Source organism: Bos taurus, chromosome 29 (assembly GCF_002263795.3).
Source record: "Bos taurus isolate L1 Dominette 01449 registration number 42190680 breed Hereford chromosome 29, ARS-UCD2.0, whole genome shotgun sequence".
NCBI classification, from domain to species: domain Eukaryota; kingdom Metazoa; phylum Chordata; class Mammalia; order Artiodactyla; family Bovidae; genus Bos; species Bos taurus.
Genome location: NC_037356.1, coordinates 10,769,877 through 10,791,297, shown reverse-complemented (window position 1 = coordinate 10,791,297; position 21,421 = coordinate 10,769,877). Strand labels below are relative to the sequence as shown.

At 41.2% G+C, this 21,421-nt stretch overlaps 1 protein-coding gene and 1 non-coding gene across 7 annotated transcripts in view; both read right to left on the bottom strand.

Annotated features, from left to right (window-relative positions):
- Window positions 1-21,421, bottom strand: part of DLG2 (discs large MAGUK scaffold protein 2) — a 2,323,126-nt gene that overhangs the window by 1,464,514 nt on the left and 837,191 nt on the right. The gene's annotated exons all lie outside the window — the stretch shown is intronic.
- Window positions 21,155-21,224, bottom strand: MIR2285K-1 (microRNA mir-2285k-1). Its single transcript, NR_107737.1, has one exon. It is a non-coding gene; the product is annotated as a microRNA mir-2285k-1 (primary transcript).

Sequence of the window (21,421 nt, the reverse complement as noted above, 5' to 3'; positions counted from 1 at the left end):
CCTAGGGCCAGAATTGAAACCTGATTTCTACTTCAAAGTTACATATTTAACATTTCAAATAAGTAGTTGTATCTATAAGTTTTGCATACACAGACATGATTTAATTCAATAAACATGTATTAAACCCCTACTTTGTATAATCTATTTAAACACAAGCTGTAAGATACTCAGGAGGAGGAAATGGCAATGTATTCCAGTATTGTTGCCTGAAAAATACCATACCTGAAGAATACGAGAGCCTGGTGGTCTACAGTCCATGGAGTTGCAAAGACTGGCCATGACTGAGTGATCGAGCATGAGCACACACACACATAACTAAGAGGGATGGGGATCAAGTGGAATTTTCTACCATACTCTTGTAATTATTTAATAATCTTATACCACTTAATAAATTACATAGTCAATACTATGGAGTGTAGAAAATAATAACAGTGATTATGGAGTGAGAAATACCTAGGTTCTCTTTCCTTCTCTCTTCCTTTCGTTTGTCCTCTCTTCCTTCTTTTCTTCTTTCCTTCATTCCTTTATCTCTCTTTCACTTTTCATTAAGGACAAATTTAAGTACATTAAAAGAAGAGTGTGTAGTACTGCCCAGCTCCATATATACTCTCATCCCGCTTCAATATGATTAACCTATTACCAAAGTTGTTTAATCCTCTTAACAACTCCCTTATATTATTCTGAAGCAAAATCAGGCATCAACTTTCCTTATTTATTTATCTATTTTTGGCCATACCACTCAGCATGTGGGATCTTAGTTCCCCGTGTGTGCTAAGCAGCTTCAGTTGTGTCCGACTCTTTGCGACCCTATGGACCATAGCCTGCCAGGCTCCTCTGTCCATGGGATTGTCCAGGCAGGAACACTGGAGTGGGTTGCTGTGCCCTCGTCCAGGGGATCTTCATACTCAAGGGATTGAACTCGTGTCTCTTAAGTCTCCTGCATTGACAAGTGGGTTCTTTGTCACTAGCTCCACCCTTAGTATCCCAATCAGGGATCAAACCTGTGCCCCCTCCACTGGAAGCGTAGAGTCTTAACCTCTGGGCCACCAGGGAAGTACCAGTAATTCTTTCTTTTTAACATAACTCCAGTACCAACAAAAGTTCTTTCATTTATCATCAAACAACTAATAAGGATTTAAATTTTCCTGATTGCCTAATTTCTTGTAAAAGTTTGTTCAAATCAGGATTTGAAACAAATCTATGCATGCCCTACATGTCTCAAGTGTCTTTCAACCTATAGGACTCTACCACCACCCCTGGAACACACATACACACACACACATACACACTGAAATTTATTTGGTAAAGAACAAAGCAAAACCATGTTGTTTGCCCTGTAAAGCTGTCTATAGTCTGGATTTTCTTGATTGTACTGTCTCATGGTATTGTTTCTTGTAACTCCTATGAGTTGAATTCTCCTATGAGAATTCAACCTAGAGACTTGGTCATACTCAAGCTCTATATTTAGGTCAAGACCACTTCATAAATGGTGAGATATACTACCATCAGAAGTCCCACGACATCTGTTTCTCTTTTTATGATGTTGCAGCCACAACAAATATTTTCTAGATCTATGTATTTAAAATGGTGACATTCTGTCACTCCTTCCTAATTTACTAAGCAGAAACTGCTATAAAGACACATTTCCTTTCAAACATTTGCCTACCTTAAATTTCAGTTTGTATAGAACCAATATAATAGTGATTCTTCCCCTTTGTTTAACCAGTTTTCAAAATAATGAATAGATTTCCTAACATTCTGCACAACTGGCAATGAGGTGATTTTTAAATAATATCATTCTGAAATCATGTATTTAAACATATTTGGTGTGTTTTAATTCATTGTAATTGTTTGCCTCATTTTGGCCCATGGAAGCCTCTTCAGATAGCCTTCTGATTCCTTTTAACGTGGTGCTATCTATCCTGATTTCCTACCTCAGACCGAGAAACTAGCTTTATTCTTGAAAAGTCGTATTTTTTTCAGTCGTGTCCGACTCTTTGAGACCCCATGGACTGTAGCCTACCAGGCTTCTCCATCCATGGGATTTTCCAGGCAAGGGCACTGGAGTGGGTTGCCATTTCCTTCTCATCTATCTTGATGGGCATCCCTGTTAGCTTAGCAGTAGCAGTAAAGAATCCGCCTGCCAATGTAAGAGACACGGGTTTGATCTCTACGTTGGGAAAATCCCATGGAGAAGGAAACGGCAACCCATTTCTGTATGCTTACCTGGGAAATCCCATAGGCAGAGGGCCTGGCAGCCTTCAGTCCATGGGGTCACAAAGAGTCAGACACAACTTAGCGACTCAGCAACAACAACCTGTCTCGATAGATACCTTATTTGCTTCAACATAAAATATTCCAGGTTTATGTTGTAGTTTTCCTACCTCAGACCGAGAAACTAGCTTTATTCTTGAAAAGTCATTTTTTTTTAAGAAGCTCCAGCCCTCTTTATTGTGAAATGGTATTTAGAAATCGTACTCAAGCCACTAGCAGTGTCCACAGCTACTCAGCTGTTACTGTCTCTAGTTTTGGAGTGGACAGTAAATACTCTTTTTTGAAATGCAGCACGACTTCTTCTGAATTTACAATTCAAATTTTACTTAACCTTATCAGTCTTACAAAAACCTAGGTCCTTATCCCAGCTCTTCCCATTACCTGAAGAACAAATAGTAGAATATGTGATGACGCTAAATCCTCCATTCTGTATCTGAAAAAGTGAAATTAGTACGACCATCCTCACTGAGTACGCAAAAAAAAAAAAAAAAAATGGAGATGATACTTTATTTATCCCTACCATGTAGTAAATATAAATACTGAAATACCATATACCACTGGCTTGTATAAAGCTCCCCATTTGGATTTATTGTATGTAAAGATAGAATATCAAAGCCACAAAATTCCTAATTCCAAACCAGGGACATTCCATAAAGCTACTCATTAAATATAGCTAGGAAGTTCTACTAGAAATTATAGGACGGTGGGTGGTTTTATGACAACCTTGTGTGGTAGAGCACTGACCTCCCTTACTGTTCTGATATCCTTCCAGTCGCATAAACAGTGTCTTCCCAAAGAAAACATCAACTCGATTGTCTGTCTCTCTTCATGTGGGCTCTGAATGAAGCCCCACGGGGCTGAAGAGAATCTTCCCTGAAGCGTTTTCCCTCTTCTCAGCAGGGTTGTCTCAACCGAAGTGTTCCAGTGCCGCTGCAATACAGTAGAGCTGTGGAAAGCCCTTCAAAAACCACCACGGCCGGAGCTCACCAGCATTACGAATATCTGGGACATTACCTCCCTACGTTCAGAACGACAGGCAAAGCTCTCCTCTTTGTTCAGACTGTCCCTTAATTAGGGATCAAGGGGTCGGGAAAATTCTCTGAAGTAAGTCTTGGCACTGCTCTGGCTTTTGAAGAGTAATGGTTTTGGTGGGGAAGAAATGTTTTTTAAAAATCTAGATCTCTTAACCACGAACCCAAACCCATCTAATTAGAGCAGCTGAGCACTGAGCTGTTCATTAATGAGACTCAAGGAACCAACACGGGGGAAATGGATTTTTTTTTTTTTTTTTTGCGCTCTGGGTGCCCTCAGACTGTCATAGATGTATAAATATGTCCATACTCACTCATGCCCAGAACCCCAGGAACACAGTCATACCCTCTTCCTAAACCGACTCTCTGTAAAGAGCGCTGGTAAGTTTTCTTTTGGAGGGATGGGGGTCCTTCTACTTCCCGGCGCTTCTGTATTTATCCACTCTATTCTTTTTCCCTTTACTCACTCTTTCACCTGGAATATTACACATTCCCATGGTTTGACTTTTTTAACTTACATCCTTGCTGTTGTTGAGTTGCTAAGTCATGTGCATCTGTGTCCCTAGGACTGTAGCCTGCCAGCCTCCCCGGTCCATGGGATTTCCCAGGCAAGAATACTGGAGTCAGTGGCCATTCCCTTCTCCAGAGGATCTTCCCAACCCAGAGCTAGAATCCATGTCTCCTGCATTAGCAGGTGGGTTCTTTGTCTCTGAGCCACCAGGGAAGCCCAGCTTACAACCTACTCTTGTTGTTGTTGAGTCACTCAGTCATGTCCAACTCTTTGTGACCCCATGGACTGAAGCACACCAGGCTTCCCTGCCCTTCACCATCTCCTGGAGTTTGCTCAGACTCATGTCCATTGAATCCGTGATGCCATCCAACCATCACATCCTCTGTCATCCCCTTCTCATACTCCCTTCAGTCTTTCCCTGCACTGGGGTCTTTTCCAATGAGTCGGTTCTCCGCATCAGGTGGCCAAAGTACTGGAGCTTCAGCATCAGTCCTTCCAAGGATCTAGCCAAATCCAATTACTTATTCTTACTTCTGTGCCTTTGTTGATGCCGTTCCTTCTGCACTGAAGTCCTTTTTTCTCTAACTAATTCTTTTGTCTAAGCCTTCATAGCTCCTCTACAAAGTTTTTCTATTCTTTTCTTTACTCCATCTCTATCATGAGGAAGAAATGCTCATGTTCTCTGTTCCACCCCTTGACCCAATATATACCTCTATCATCCCACTTGCTATGCAATGAAGCAAAGCATGTATGGATGTCTCCTCCATAGTATCCTGAGCTTCATGAGTAAAGAGAATGTGCTAACTTGTTTTTCTGTCTCCGCTTCCTCTCTCAGTTCCCAGTACGTCACAGGACATTCCCAAATATTTGAGAATTTCTCATTAGTGACAGATCTATTACAGAACATCCAGGAAATGAGTAGAGCTATGTTCATAGTTTTTTGGGAATATAAAAAGGACAGAAAATACATCCAAAACACAAGACATAACTAATTAACTTCCAGACCTCAGGACACTCAGGGTAGGAGGCCACAAAGAAGCAGGGTCTTTCTCAACCATATGTCGTATTTTCTCTGTTATGAGAGATTCAAAGAGCAAATCACATTCCATCTAAACTATGATCATTGCCAGCATCCAGCACGTTACTTGGAATATAATAAGTGGTCAAAAGCTATTAATCAGTAAATCCATGCAAGAAGCAAGTGCACCACTTTCAGAAATGTTATTGTGGCCTAAGGGTCATATCATACACTCATGTGATGTGGGTTATTCTCCAGTCTCACTTTCATTTATTTGTTACTTCTATTAATATGCTGTTAAATAGTCAGTATACTATATTTTATCACATATATGAAATGTTTCCCTCCACTGTATATCCACTGAAAACAGAGATTTATAAGTGTGTTATATATTAAATAATAGTTATACGATTATTTGGCTGCCAATCTCGCCTACTACTGTGAAAGTTTCATGAGAGGGAGAAAATTGTCATTGCACTGGTAAAAAAAATTTATGTTCCCTAATAACCCAGCAAAGTTCCAGAGGCAAGGTCATTCCCCAATAAAAGACGTTGGATCAATAAATAAACTTATCAAAATTCTTAGATCTGAGCTGTCTGGGTTTCCTCGTATTATGATCATTTGCCAACCTGGTTTCTGACAGACCTCATGGTGACCCAGGGCAGTTCCATTTTGCTCACTGAAGACGGCACTATCAAATGGAGTTTTCTAAGTCCAAAATGAACTTGGCCCTATGACTTCTCTAAAGTATCAATCAAAAGATGAAACAGGAGATTGAAACAAAGAGAGACACAGTAAAAGAAATAATCTTGGCACAATTCCTTGCAAATCAACCTTCTATGCCCTTATTTAGAAGCTGTCCTTAAGGTGGCGGCCTAAAATTCACAGCCATTTTATGGTGACTGTCAGACATTTTACTGGTATTCACTTGACTTTCTTACATTTTATGGCAAAACCAGTAATAAATACCCAGATTCAGGCTTTACCCAGTCCCCAGGCTTTCTTATGATGGCTGCAGTGATCTTTCTACATTCAAAGTTATACAAAGCACTCAAAAATCTCCCCTAAGTCTCAACTACTATTCTTAAAGTCCATTGAGTATGAGGACCATGGTTGCTTAAGTATTTTAAATAAGGCTTTATTTCTAGTCTCCTTTCAATATCTCAGATCCAGAGGAAAGATTTTTTCAGACTCTGTCTTTTCATTTGTTTTCTCTCCCCTTCTTATTTTCACCTGGAAAACTGTACCACAAAGTGTTAAGTCCAAAGATTTTTCATGAAACACTCAAGTGATAGTCTTTTTCTTTTTACCTGCCCAGGTTTCTCTATCTTGGTCCTATTCACTTGTTTTCTACCTTTGGCTCTATTTTCATTTTTCTTTCTATTTTAAATAAGTAACAGTAATAAATGGGCTTCCCTGCTGGCTCAGATGGTAAAGAATCCGCCTGCAATGAGGGAGACCTGGGTTTGATCCCTGGGTTGGGAAGATCCCCTGGAGGAGGGCATGGCAACCCACTCCGTATTCTTGCCTGGAGAATCCCCATGGACAGAGGAGCCTGGCGGGCTATAGTCCATGGGGTCGTAAAGAGTTGGACGTGACTTAAGCAACTAAGCACAGCACACAACATTAGTAAATAATATCCCAGAACCAGTGTACAGCTCAACATTGGATAATAATTATACTTTCCATTTATACAGTGCTTTTAGAAAGCTCTTTCACCCACCTTGTCTGAATCTCAAAGTATCTTCCTAGGATAATTCAGATATAATATAGAAAGTCAGTCAATATCATATGATCTAGTCTGATGAGATGAATGTATTACTTTTGATAGAAAAACTGAATTAAAAAAAAAAACCTCAATACCCTATATTGAGGGGGACTGTGAAATTATACAAAGTTGAAAAAGCTGAAAAAGAGAATAAGAACCAATATATAGCAACATAAAAGACAGCTGTAGTCATTTTTGGAAGAGAAGCACAGCTGGTTCAACAGTTACTCTTCCTCGCTCCACGGTTTTCATATATTCACTATAAATACAGATAGGTGTATGTATTCATTTGAGTTTTAAGATTCCCAATATTTAAAGAAAATAACTTTAAAGATAGTGTTTCAAAATACAGTGTTCAGAGCCTCTGAAATACTCAATTAGCTAGTTTTACAATTTAAAAAACTTAGCTAGAAATTACATATTATAATTAAGAGGATTTAAAGTATAGTTTAATAAAACATAAATCTACAAACATTTTAAAATTACAAATGAGGCAGGAATCATACAGATAGGACTTGTACATAAAGATACAGAGGCTAAGAATGATGCCCAAGGCCACAGAGCTGGCAAGTGGAAGGCTCAGACCTAAAAACCATCAATTCTGATCATAGTGCAACATTTTTTTCCACTACCTCCAAGAAGGTATAGTAACTATTATAATAAGAGGTGCTCGATAACATTTTTGACAATAATTTATGGGTTCAGTCTCTTTTCTCTAGTTATGATGGTATTGAACTGGGAAAAAAAGTTACACTTCACAGATTCTAACAATTTTATACACAGAATATTTGAAAAGTTAGTTTCACTAATCTACAAAAATGTTCTAACCTGAAGAGGTCTAAAAATGCCATTTTGAAGGAGTGTATAAAACTTACAAATAATAAGAAAGTCCCTGCATGATTTCCCAGGAATATTGTTGCCACCACATGGGGGTGTAGTGTTCTTAAAATACACTTTGCCGGAATTCCAAGCAGCTCCGATGAGCAAGCCTGGGAAGCAGCGGGGAGAGATGAATGTTGTTGGCAAAGACAAAGCAGTCTGTCTTATCTGCACTGAACACGAGGCTGGGGAGGGGGTAGGAGTGAAGTTCCAATTCATCCTGAAAGTGTCTCCAATATGAAATTACCTTCATACTATTAGTATGCCTAAATTGTCCAATCTCAAAAAATATTTCACACTCTGAGTTACCCCTGGTAGGGCAGCAATTCCACTGAAAACAGCCATATGTGTCTGGGCCATGCTCTATCATCCTGTCCAAAAGGTGATTAGAAAACTGCTTAATTAAGCAATAGTTGCTTTTATTGTTGGAATTACTGAGATAATTGACAGTGATAGAAGCTGTGTCCCCAAGCTGAAAGCAAATCATGGGAGCCGAGGTCAATTATCTTATATTAATGCCCACAAAGAAAGGAGTTATTGTGATCATCATAAGACATAACTATACAATATTTGAAGTTTTCAATGGACAAACCTTTTAAACTACATTACAGTGATCACCTGATGTGGAGAGCTGACTCATTGGAAAAGACCCTGATGCTGGGAAAGATTGAAGGCAGGAGGAGACAGAGACGACAGAGGATGAGATGGTCGGATGGGATCACCAAGTTGATGGACATGAGTTTGAGTAAACTTCAGGAGTTGGTGATGGACAGGGAGGCCTGGCATACTGCAGTCCATGGGGATTCAAAGAGTCGGACACGACTGAGCGACCGAACTGAACTGAACAGTGATTACAGACAGAACATAGTTCAATTAAAGACCACCACATTGAACTCCCATAAGGATCAGAAAAGTTTCTAACTGTAGACAAATTTGATCCTAAGAATACACCAAAATAATTTCCCATTAGATCATTACATCGGTATATGCAGGTTTTCGGCTTCTGCATCTGTAGAAGGCACATCTATAAACAACTGATCAGTGTGAACAGTCACTTCTTAAATTTATGTTGGTCATTTTCGGTGAGTCATTGACTCTTTTCATAACTTACATATAATCTGATGTTTTGGGATGGGGGGCATAGTTTAGTTTTAGTAGAAAAAGCTGAGTTTTGTAATCAAGCAGACTGAATTCTGAATTCTAGAAATTTCACGTTTACAACACACTAATTGTATAACTTTTCTACGAAGATCATGGCATCTGGTCCCACCACTTCATGGGAAATAGATGGGGAAACAGTGTTAGACTTTATTTTTCTGGGCTCCAAAATCACTGCAGATGGTGACTGCAGCCATGAAATTAAAAGACACTTACTCCTTGGAAGGAAAGTTATGACCAACCTAGATAGCATATTCAAAAGCAGAGACATTACTTTGCCAACAAAGGTTAGTCTAGTCAAGGCTATGGTTTTTCCTGTGGTCATGTATGGATATGAGAGTTGGACTGTGAAGAAAGCTGAGCGCCGAAGAATTGATGCTTTTGAAGTGTGGTGTTGGAGAAGACTCTTAGAGTCCCTTGGACTGCAAGGAGATCCAACCAGTCCATTCTGAAGGAGATCAGCCCTGGGATTTCTTTGGAAGGAATGATGCTAAAGCTGAAACTCCAGTACTTTGGCCACCTCATGCGAAGAGTTGACTCATGGGAAAAGACTCTGATGCTGGGAGGGGTTGGGGGCAGGAGGAGAAGGGGACAACAGAGGATGAGATGGCTGGATGGCATCACTGACTCGATGGACGTGAGTCTGAGTGAACTCCGGGAGTTGGTGATGGACAGGGAGGCCTGGCGTGCTGCGGTTCATGGGGTTGCAAAGAGTCGGACATGACTGAGTGACTGATCTGATCTGATCTGATCTGATCTACATAACAGTCAATGGGCTTCACAAAGGCAATAAAAAGCAATTCATATGGGATTTTGAAGGTAATTTAATGAAGGGAGGTATGCGCAGGATTAAGGGAAGCTACAGGGCTTCCCCCATGGCTCAGTGGTAAAGAATCTGCCTGCAATGCTGATGAGGATCCAATTCCCAAGTCAGGAATATACCCTGGAGAAGCAAATGGCAACCCACTCCAGTATTCTGGCCTAGAAAATCTCATGGACAGAGAAGTCTGGCAGGCTACAGTCCACGGGGTCAAAAAAGAATCAGACAAGACTTAGGGACTACAGAAAAAAAAAAGGGGCAGCACAAGGAATAATGAGGCGCTCAGGACTCAAGATAGGGAGCAAGAAGGATGAACTTCTTCCCCAGGGCTTTGAGCAAGGTGGAAAATAGAGAGTCTAAGTCTGATGAGAGCTGGGACGGTCACAGAAGTCTTTGTTGTGCAGCAGGAACTACAGTCATGTAGTCAGGTAGACTGACCAACCGCAATAATCCTAAAGCAGGAAATAGACTCTCCAGTCCTTTTCCTTTTCTGACTTTCTTATCTCTTGCAGAGGCGACCCTTTGTCTAAATTCAACCAGAAACTAGCCAACAAGGAAGCCTAAGTGGATCAGACAATAACGGTCAGCCCCTGGGGCACTGAAAAGAGCAGAGAACAGATCATTGTTCATTGTTTGGGCTAGAAGGATGCAAACAGAGGAAAGCAGCTTCCTCTCTGAGTCTTTTACCCTCCTTTATAAATGAATGGAACAAACCCTTGCCCAGTAAAACTGCAAAGACTACGTGAAATAAATATAAGGTATATAACACAATGCACATCACATACAGATGATCAGTGAATAGAAGCAAGGTCTTATTTTCAACAGTAACTAATCACTATGAAGGGAAGTGTACATTCCCTTTCATTTATATTGGAGTATAGCCAATCACTTCATGGGAAATATATGGGGAAACAGTGGAAACAGTGTCAGACTTTATTTTGGGGGGCTCCAAAATCACTGCAGATGGTGACTGCAGCCATAAAATTAAAAGATGCTTACTCCTTGGAAGAAAAGTTATGACCAACCTAGACAGCATATTGAAAAGTGGAGACATTACTTTACCAACAAAGGTCCGTCTAGTCAAGGCTATGGTTTTTCCTGTGGTCATGTATGGATGTGAGAGTTGGACTGTGAAGAAAGCTGAGCACCAAAGAATTGATGCTTTTGAACTGTAGTGTTGGAGAAGACTCTTGAGAGTCCCTTGGACTGCAAGGAGATCCAACCAGTGCATTCTGAAGGAGATCAGCCCTGGGATTTCTTTGGAAGGAATGATGCTAAAGCTGAAACTCCAGTACTTTGGCCACCTCATGTGAAGTGTTGACTCATTGGAAAAGACTCTGATGTTGGGAGGGATTGGGGGCAGGAGGAGAAGGGACCGACAGAGGATGAGATGGCTGGATGGCATCACCGACTCAATGGACATGAGTCTGAGTGAACTCTGGGAGTTGGTGATGGACAGGGACGCCTGGCGTGCTGTGATTCACGGGGTTGCAAAGAGTCGGACATGACTGAGCGACTGAACTGAACTGACTGATAGCCAGTTAACAATGTAGTGATGATTTCAGGTGAACAGCAAAGGGATATTTGCTATTACATACACAGCCATACATACACATGTATCCATTCTCCCCCAAACTCCCCTCCCATCCAGGCTAGGCACATCTAATTTTATTTTATTTTTTAATTTATTTTTAATTGGAGGATAATTGCTTTACAATGTTGTGTTGGATTCTGCCATACAACATCATGAATCAGCCATAAGCATATATATGTCCCCTTTCTAGAAACTCCATCTCACCCCCACCCTATCCCCCACATCTAGGTTGCCACAGAGCACTGGGTTGAACTCCCTAGAGTCTTTATTAAGATCCAAGAACCACCTAACAAGGTTATCCCTCAAGAAGCTATTTTCTTTCTTTTTCACAGAAAGCTGTCTATTTTCATCCTTGCAAAATAGAGAGACCACAAACAAAGAGATGAAAGCTTGGAAAAATTAATTACCTAGCTGAGCTATTTCAAGTCCTCAGAGATGATGCTGTGCATGTGCTGCACTCAACATGCCAGCAAACTTGGAAAACTCAGCAGTGGCCACAAGACTGGAAAAGGTGTTTTCATCCCAATCCCAAAGAAAGGCAATGCCAAAGAATGTTCAAACTACTGCACAACTGCACTCATCTCACACGCTAGCAAAGGAATACTCAAAATTCTCCAAGCCAGAAAGCTGAAAACTTTCAGATGTTCTGAAAGTGAAGTGAAAACTTCCGGATGTTCAAGTTGGATTTAGAAAAGGCAGAGGAACCAGAGATCAAATTACCAGCATCCATTGGATCATAGAGAAAGCAAGAGAATTCCAGGAAAAAAAAACATCTATTTCTGCTTTATTGACTATGCCAAAGCTGTTGACTGCATGTATCACAACAAACTGTGGAAAATTCTTTAAGAGATGGGAATAACAGACCACCTAACTTGCCTCCTGAGAAATCTGCATGTAGGTCAAGAAGCAACAGTTAGAACCAGACATGGAACAACAGACTTGTTCCAAATTGGGAAAGGAGTACATCAAGGCTCTATATTGTCACCCTGCTTACTTAACTTATATGCAGAGTACATCATGAAAAATGCTGGACTGGATGAAGCATAAGCTTGAATCAAGATTGCTGGGAGAAATATCAATAACCTCAGATATGCAGATGACACCACCCTTACGGCAGAAAGCAAAGAGGAACTAAAGATCTTCTTGATGAAAGAGGAGAGTGAAAAAGCTGGCTTAAAACTCAACATTCAAAAAAGTAAAATCATGGCATCCAGTCCAATCACTTCATGGCAAATAGATGGGGAAACAGTGACAGACCTTATTTTCTTGGGCTCCAAAATCATTGCAGATGGTGACTGTAGCCATGAAATTAAAAGTCTCTTGCTCCTTGGAAGAAAAGCTATGACCAACCTAGACAGCATATTAAAAAGCAGAGACATTACTTTGCCAACAAAAGTCCATCTAGTCAAAGCTATGGTTTTTCCAGTGGTCATGTATGGATGAGAGAGTTGGACTACAAAGAAAGCTGAGCACTGAAGAACTGATGCTTTGGAACTGTGGAGTTGGAGAAGACTCCTGAGAGTCCCTTGGACTGCAAGGAGATCCAATCAGTCCATCCTAAAGGAAATCAGTCCTGAATATTCATTGGAAGGACTGATGCTGAAGCTGAAACTCCAATACTTTGACTTCCTGATTAGAAGAACTGACTCACTGGAAAAGACTCTGATGCTGGGAAAGATTGAAGGTGGGAGGAGAAGGTGACGGAAGAGGCTGAAATGGTTGGACGTCATCACAGACTCAATGGACATGAGTTTGAGCAAGCTCTGGGAATTGGTGATGGACGGGGAGGCCTGGCGTGCTGCAGACATGACTGAACTGAACTGAACGCTGTCAATCATATGCTTACTTCAGCTTTGATATGAGAATCCTGCAAAAACTGTTAGTTATATATTTCTGGGGCTTCCCAGGTGGTGCTAAAGAACACACCTTTATATCTTTATAAAGATATAAAGAACACACTTGCCAATGCAGGAGAGGTGCGAGTTAGATCTCTGGTCCAGGAAGATCCCCTGGAGGAGGACATGGTAACTTACTCCAGTATTCTTGCAGAGAGAATCCCATGGACAGAGGACCCTGGCAGGCTATGGTCTATACGGTTGCAATGGCTCCAAAAGAAAGCAAAAGCTTGCCCTTTTGAGGATATGCATATACCTTTAGCCTTTGCATCCATAATTATAAATACACATCAAAGGCACTGAGGTTAGGCAGATGCATTTGCTCTTGTGGAAATGCATAGTTCCCCCTCAATCATCCCCCGCTCTCCAGGTATTCTCCATCACACCTCCAGGTTTTATTGTTTCTAAGGTATATAGCTATCTGAAGCCTCGTTTGTTGATTTATTTTTTTATATATTGCTTTCCCATGTAGGTGAGAGGGAACCTAGACCATCTTCTTCTTTACGTCTTTTTGTTTAGTCTCTAAGTTGTGTCCAACTCTTTTGTGACCCCTGGGAGTATAGCCCACCAGGCTCCCAGCGAGAATTTTGGAGTGGGTTGCCATTTCCTTCTCCAAGAGATCTTCCTGACCCAGAGATCATACCAAATCCCACATGTCCAGTAATACCAAGAACAGAGCCTGACAGTGGTTCATACATATACAGCAAAGCCTGCACATTAACATGACTAAGGAAATTAGATTATGTGATGTACTCAAACCACTTTGAAACAAGCACACAGTTTTCATAGCAATTATGATTGCTGTTTTCATTGTTATTGCTACTATTAAGAATAATGACCAAATAGTACACCCATAGTAAACATTATGATGATGATACATATTATTTTCCAGTGACTGGGTCTTTTTCATACATGCCTGTACTTAGGGCAAGACTGCCAGTCTTTGTATCCAGCCTGTGACTACTGCCAGCTTTATGTTTACAGTGATATTGCCAGCCAGATTTTGTAGCTTGGAATGGTATCTCTCAAACTGTAGTGGCAGTAATGGCCTAGAGTCCAGGAGAAGTGTCACATGCTCAATTGCAAGGCTAAACAAATAATAAAAGGGAAGTGTACATACTTCTACGTCTGGGAAGCTAAAGTAGAGATGCTTTTCCCAATCCTTCTACTATATACAACTAGAAACCCTGGGCTTTATACATAGAACAATAGAACATACCTAAGACTAAAAGATTTAAAAAAAAAGTAGGGGGGAAAAAAAGACCAGACAGAGACCTAGGACTCAAGGAGCACATGGTAGTAAGTTCTGTGGGTTTTCACTTTGTTTCATATATTTCAGAGTTGGGCTTTCTTGGTGGCTCAGATGGCAAAGTGCTAATGCAGGAGACCTGGGTTGGATCCCTGTGTCAGGAAGAACCCCTGGAGAAGGGAACGGCTACCCACTCCAGTATTCTTGCCTGGAGAATTTCACGGACAGAGGAGCCTGGTCCATGGGGTCACAAGGAGTCAGACACAACGGAGCAACTAATACACAGACATATTCCAGAGTTACAGATGAAGAAGCTGGAAACCCAAAAGGCTCTAAGAAAATCCTGTCCTCTCCAGCCAAAGGGCCAGGAAAGGGGCAGCCTAGAAAGACAGAAATACTTAGATTATAATTCTTCTCCTCCTGCCAAGCACCACACACCAATTACAGTCCTAACCCCACGCACATCAGCACGGCCAAGCTGGGAATCTAGACTTCCCTTCTCAGTCTAAAAGGTGGTCAATATTGTGGCCACCCGATGTGAAGAACGGACTCATTGGAAAAGACCCTGTGCTGGGAAAGACTGAAGACAGGAGGAGAAGGGGATGACAGAGGAAGAGATGGTTGGATGGCATCACTGACTGAATGGACATGAGTTTGAGCAAGTTCCAGGAGATGGTGATGGACAGGGAGGCCTGGCGTGCTGCAGTCCATGGGGTCGCAAAGAGTCGAACATAACTGAGCAACTGAACCGAACTGAACCATCAGCCAATAATGAGGTTTCTCAATACCTCAGCTGGGGTGGGGTCCCGAGGTGCCTAGGGACAGGGCACATTCATCGACATCGGCAGTACTAAAACCATCCCCGTCAACAACAGTGTCGTAGCGACTCCTTGGGAAGTGTGACTCCTGTTCTCACCTGACAGTAACAAGGCATCCTCCCCTGTCAGTAGGGTGGCATTAGAGGATGAGTCAAACTTTCATCACTGTCCAAAGTTAATAAGATCACATCCTTCCACCTCCATCCACTTTGATGTCAGTAGGGCTATGAGGTGAGCAGTACCAGATGGGGTTCTCATTCTGTTCAGTCAGGGAAGTATCAGTGGAAGCCTCACAGGGCACTGGAACTCCCAATTCCATTCAGTAATTATGGAGCACAGCCTTTCTGGTGTCAATAGAAGCTGAGTGGGAAAACCTGTATTTCCATCCCTACTCGGCAGTAGTGAGGGGTGTGTGTGTGCTCGTGTCAGACTCTTTGCGACCCCATGGATTATAACCAGCCAGGCTCCTCTGTCCAACGGATTTTTTAGGCAAGAATACTGGAGTTGGTTGCCATTTCCTCCTCCAAGGGATCTTCCTATCCTAGGGATCAAACCGACTTCTCCTATGTCTCCTGCATTAGCAGGCCGATTCTTCAACACTGAGCCACCTGGGAAGCCCAGTAATGAGGCAGCCCCTCCCTTTCTCCTGCCTCAGTTTTACAGGATTCAATAGAAAATATGCACCACACCAAGAACCAGGAAAATCTAAAGCTGAAAGAAAAAAAAAAATCAACTAATACAACAGCAGGATGACAAGAGATGTTAAAAGAATCCTACAGAAATTTTAAAGTCGTCATCATAAAAATGCCTCTTAAGCAATTATAAATATATCTGAAATGGGAAAATAGGAAGTCTCCCTAAAGAAACAGAAAGTCTCAACAACAAAAAATATTCAAGATACGAAGAAGCTTCAAACCGAAATTTTAGAAATGAAAAAATTAAATGTTTCAAATTGAAAATACAATTGACATCAAACTTTAAATGGGTAGGTTTAATAAGGGACTGCAGCAGGCAGAAGAAAGGATCAGTGATCTGGAAGATGAAACAATATAAATTACAACAGAGAATAAATTACCTCAAAATATGGAAAAGCGCTTAAGAGATCTATGGGACTGCTGCTGCTGCTACTGATAAGTTGCTTCAGTTGTGTCCGACTCTGTGCGACCCCAAAGACGGTAGCCCACCAGGCTCCATCATCCCTGGGATTCTCCAGGCAAGAACACTGGAGTGGGTTGCCATTTCCTTCTCCAATCCATGAAAGAGAAAAGTGAAAATGAAGTTGCTCAGTCGTGTCCGAGTCTTCATGACCCCATGGACTGCAGCCTACCAGGCTCCTCCGTCCATGGGGTTTTCCAGGCAAGAGTACTGGAGTGGGTGCCACTGCCTTCTCTGTCTATGGAACTATAACAAAAAACAAAACAAAAAAATCTAACATTTGTGTCATCAGAATTCCAGAACAGAAGAGAAAGAGGGTAGACTTTAAAAACCACTCAAAGGAACAGTGGTTGAAAACTTCTTAAATGTGGCAAGAACACACCGCGCCCCCCCCCCCCACAAATAGAATCAGGATACCAAGCAAAACCCAAACTCAAAGAAGTCTATACCAACACCCATCACAGTCAAGCTTAAAACCAACGACAAAGGAAAAAGTTTTGAAAGCAGCAAGAAAGAAATGGCATTGTACCCACAGAGGAAATCTATTTGAGTGACAGTGGATTTCTCATCAAAAATCCCCCAGAGGCCATAGGGGAGCCACAGAACATTCTTCAAGTGTTGAAAAAGAAAAAGAACTATCAGTCCAGAATACTATATTCAGAGAAAATTCTTCAGGAACTAAGAGAAAATCAAGACATGTTCAGACAGAGGAAAACTAAGAGAACGTGTCTCTAACAGATTTACCGCCATCTCACAAAAAAAAAAAAAAACTAAAGAAAGTTCTTTAGACAGAAAAGCAATAATAAAAGAATAAACTTTGAATATCAAGAAAGGGAAAAAACTAATATGATAAGGAAAAATATGGGTAAATACAGTAGACTTTCCTTCCTCTTTTGGGTTTTCTAAATTAAGTTTGATAATAGAAACAAAAATTATAATGCATTAAATGTGGTTCTACATGAATATAAAAGAAATCTTTAATGAAGCTACACTATCAGCAAGGAAAAGTAAGGCATATAAATGGAGGGATGGCTTTTTATACTTAATTTTAACTGGTAAGAGGATGGTGTCAAAGCAAACAGAAAAAAGGAATTTTTTTTTTTAGAAAAAAGGTAAGAGTAGACATCAGTGGAATTCAAAACTTAAAACCAACAGATGAAACCAATGAAACAAAGGTGTGATTGTTTCAAAATATCAATAAAATTGACAAAGTTTAAAAAACAAAAAAGAGGCTTAAGGCTCCAGATAAATAAAATGCAACTATAAAATAATGAAACTGAATCAACTAACAAAGAAAAGACTGACAAAGAAAAAAAAGAGAGAAGGTATAAATTACTAATATCAGACCTCAAAAAGATAGTAAGCAGTTTTACTTGCACAAATTTGACACCTTAGAAAAAATGGACCAATTTCTCAAAAAACACAATCTACCACAACCAATCCAATATTAAATAGATAATCTTAATAGATCTATAGCAGTCAAGGGAATGACATTTATAATCTTAAACTCTCCCACCTTTTTCCCAATAAAGAAATTTTCAGATCCAAAACTAAAAATGCAATAATACCATTTACAATTGCCAAAAAAAGGTATCCTTAACTATAGATCTAATAAAACAGGCACAGCACTTAGGTGCCAAACATTTCAGAACTTCAGAATGAGACCATCTTTGGAAATATAGTCTAAAATAGATGGAATGTTAGGACAAGGTTATACCAGATCTCACGCTCCTGCTCTGTTGCTCAGTCGTGTCTGACACTTTGTGACCCCACAGACTATAGCCCGCCAGGTTCCTTTCTCCATGGGATTTTCCATGCAAGAATACTAGAGTGGATTGCCATTTCCTTCTCCAGGGAATTTTCCTGACCCAGGGATCGAACCCACACCTCCTGCATTGGCAGGCGGAATCTTTACCGCTGAGCCACGTGGGAAGCCCCTATACTGGATCAGGGTAAGACATAGTACAATGACTAAGATCTTTATAAGAAGAGAGAAATTCGCACATGAATTCTGAGAGGTCACTAATCAAACCAGGAGGTGCAACATGCATCTGTTCAGGCCTATTTCTAATGAAACAAAGCTCTGCATGTATTATTACAAAATGAAATCATGTTTGCGCACACTGTTTTGCAATTTATTGTTTTGCCTATTGTTATTGACATTAGCCCAATGGCACTACATATAAATGTATTCCATTTTAAAAAAAGCTGTTTCATAGCATGTTTTATACTGTAAATCATGACACCAGAACTGAGGCTGTTTATATTTCCAATTATTTCCTATCTACCACTCATCACTCACTATTCCAGGTTAAGATAAGACAAAAGCACTGCAGGCACTGAATATAGAAACAGCTTGATCCAGGCAATAGCAGCACCTCAAATAAAAATACCTAAAATAACTAGCACAAAACTACTTCAAATAAATATTGAGTGAATGAAATAGTGACAAACTCATAGAAGCTTCCCTGGTGGCTCAGATGGTAAAAGAATCTGCCTGCAATGTGGGAGACCTGGGTTCGATCCCTAGGTTGGGAAGATCCCCTGCCGGAGGGCATGGCAACCCACTCCACTATTCTTGCCTGGAGAATCCCATGGACAGAGGAGCCCAGTTCATGGGGTTGCAGAGAGTCAGACACAACCGAGCGACTACGCACACAACAGAAGTTTAATTAAATCCTCCTCATGCTGTGAGAGAGACTTAAGACTTAGGACTCCAGATAAATGAAATGCAACTATGAAACAATAAGACTGAATCAACTTCAGAAGCTCACAGACATACTCACACACAACATCACACCTTTATATAGTCATATACTGGGCGAACTGATGCCTGAGATTAGACAGACAGCAACCCTGACAATACAAAGCAGACCCTAGTACTTAATACTTTGGTGTGCACAATAAAGTTTTTAAATCCCTCAGATTACTTAGCCTCCTATGCACAGATTGCACTTTCACTAACACACTCAAATTAGGTATGCAAATCCTGTGTCATGCTATGCCTCTCCACCATATGTGACTAGTTACCATGGCAGTCAGCTTACGTACATACTTCCCATAGCAACCTAGGAATCTTTACTGTACAGAGACCAAAGCAAGACAGAATTGAAAGCAATTTCACAAGCACCATGAAATATAAATGTTGGCAATATCCCCTGAATCTTTTTTTAAAACTACATCACTTAGCATTGACTTTTAAATACCACAGCCTCTGGACGGTTCTCTTTTAGACTCCATCAGCAACTCTTTCCTATTGGAAAGGTAACACTCTTTGAGAACATATATTATTTGGAGGCACAAAGGGGGCGTTTTCTCCAGGCTCATTCTAGGGAGTGGGTGAGTTGGCCTCCATCTACAGTGTAGGAGAATTATAACAAGGGATTAAGGAGTCTAAAAGGTGCTCTCTGAATGCAACCTGCAAACTGAAGTTCCATATGGTGGTGCGACACGCTTGGCTTTTTCACTGGCTCACTGTTGCTGCAGCTTCCTGCCTCAGACTACAATGCTTGTACCAAACTGAGCTGGAATTTTCCCATGTCATGTTGGTCTTTTGAGAGCAGTTATTCAGCCAGTTATATTAATCTCATCTTTGATCTTTAACAGGAAGACTGCTTGTCCTTAAAAGGCCTCCAGATCCACTAGCATAAATATATACAGAGGAAGTATATTCATGAGAAACAGGATCCCAGTGCTTCATTCATTTATTTCAGGCTTAATGCATGTACAGAATTAACCATACCCACATGCAAATTAAGCCTGAGCAGTGGCCCTGGTATTGGCTGAAATTTACTTGTTAATACCATGACCAAGGGGCTTCCCTGGTGGTTCGGCTGGTGAAGAATCTACCTGCAGTGCGAGAGACCTGGGTTTGACCCCTGGGTTGGGAAGATCCCCTGGAGAAGGGAAAGGCTACCCACTCCAGTATTCTGGCCTGGAGAATTCCAGGGACTGTATAGTCCATGGGGTCGAAAAGAGGCGGACACAACTGAGTGACTTTCACTTCACTTCATTTCACCATGACCAAAGGCTGTCATTATTAGAGTACTTATGTGTCAGGCACTGTGTTTGCTCTCTAATGCTAATGCTAAGTCGCTTCAGTCATGTTCAACTCTGTGCGATCCCATAGACGGCAGCCCACCAGGCTCTGCCATCCCTGGGATTCTCCAGGCAAGAACAGTGGAGTGGGTTGCCATTTCCTTCTCCAATGCACAAAAGAGAAAAGTGAAAGTGAAGTCGCTCAGTCGTGTCCGACTCTTAGCGACTCCATGGACTGCAGCCTACCAGGCTCCTCTGTCCATGGATTTTCCATTGCCTTCTCCGTTGCTCTCTAGATCCATTATAATAAATCTTCACAACAGCCCTGTGAGGAACTGCAGACTACCTGCGTTTCCTGGATGAGAGAACCCAGGCACAGAGCAGATACTTATCCCTTCCCCAAAGCTTCCCAGGTGGCGCTAGCGGCCTGCCTGCCAACACAAGAGACATGAGATGCGGGTTCGTTCCCTGGGTCTGGACGATCCCCTGGAGGAGGGCATGGCAACCCACTCCAGTATTCTTACCTAGATAATCCCATGGACAGAGGGGCCTGGTGGGCTACAGTCTATAGAGTTGCAAGGAGTTGAACATGACTGAAGAGATTTGGTGTGCGCACACACACACACACAAAGCTACCTGACTAGAAAATACAGGAGTAGGATCAAAAGCCATACTTGTCAACTCTGAGAACCGACATCATTCCTTTATTCCCTGGAATATAGGGAAAAGAGAAAAGAGTTGAGGCTCAGAAGAAAGAGCCCAGGATGGGACCCAAAGCCATGCCCCAGGTTGATTGATGCTGGACAAGAATGCTAGGTGGAGTAAGACTCTGAGATGATCCTGGGTTGGTCTCAGAATGACATTAGGTCTTTGGGAGATATTGTCTTCAATTAAGCAGTGGCTCCATCCATGGTTCTCCTGGATGCTTTATACATCATATATTGGGTCAGTCAAAAAGTTCATTCCGGTTTTCCCATAATATCTCACAGAAAAATCCAAGCAAACTTTTTGCCCATCCCAATAATTAAACTTTTGTGACAAAATACAATTTCTCTAATGTTGATCACAAACATACCAGAAAACTTTAGCTTTTACTTAGGTTTTCAGTATGTCAGTGTTACATCGCCTCATCTCTCCACCCCTGCCCCCACCAGCACTTTTTTGTTCTTCTAGCATTTGGAAATGTAGGTTGCTGTCTATTTCAGAGCCAGAA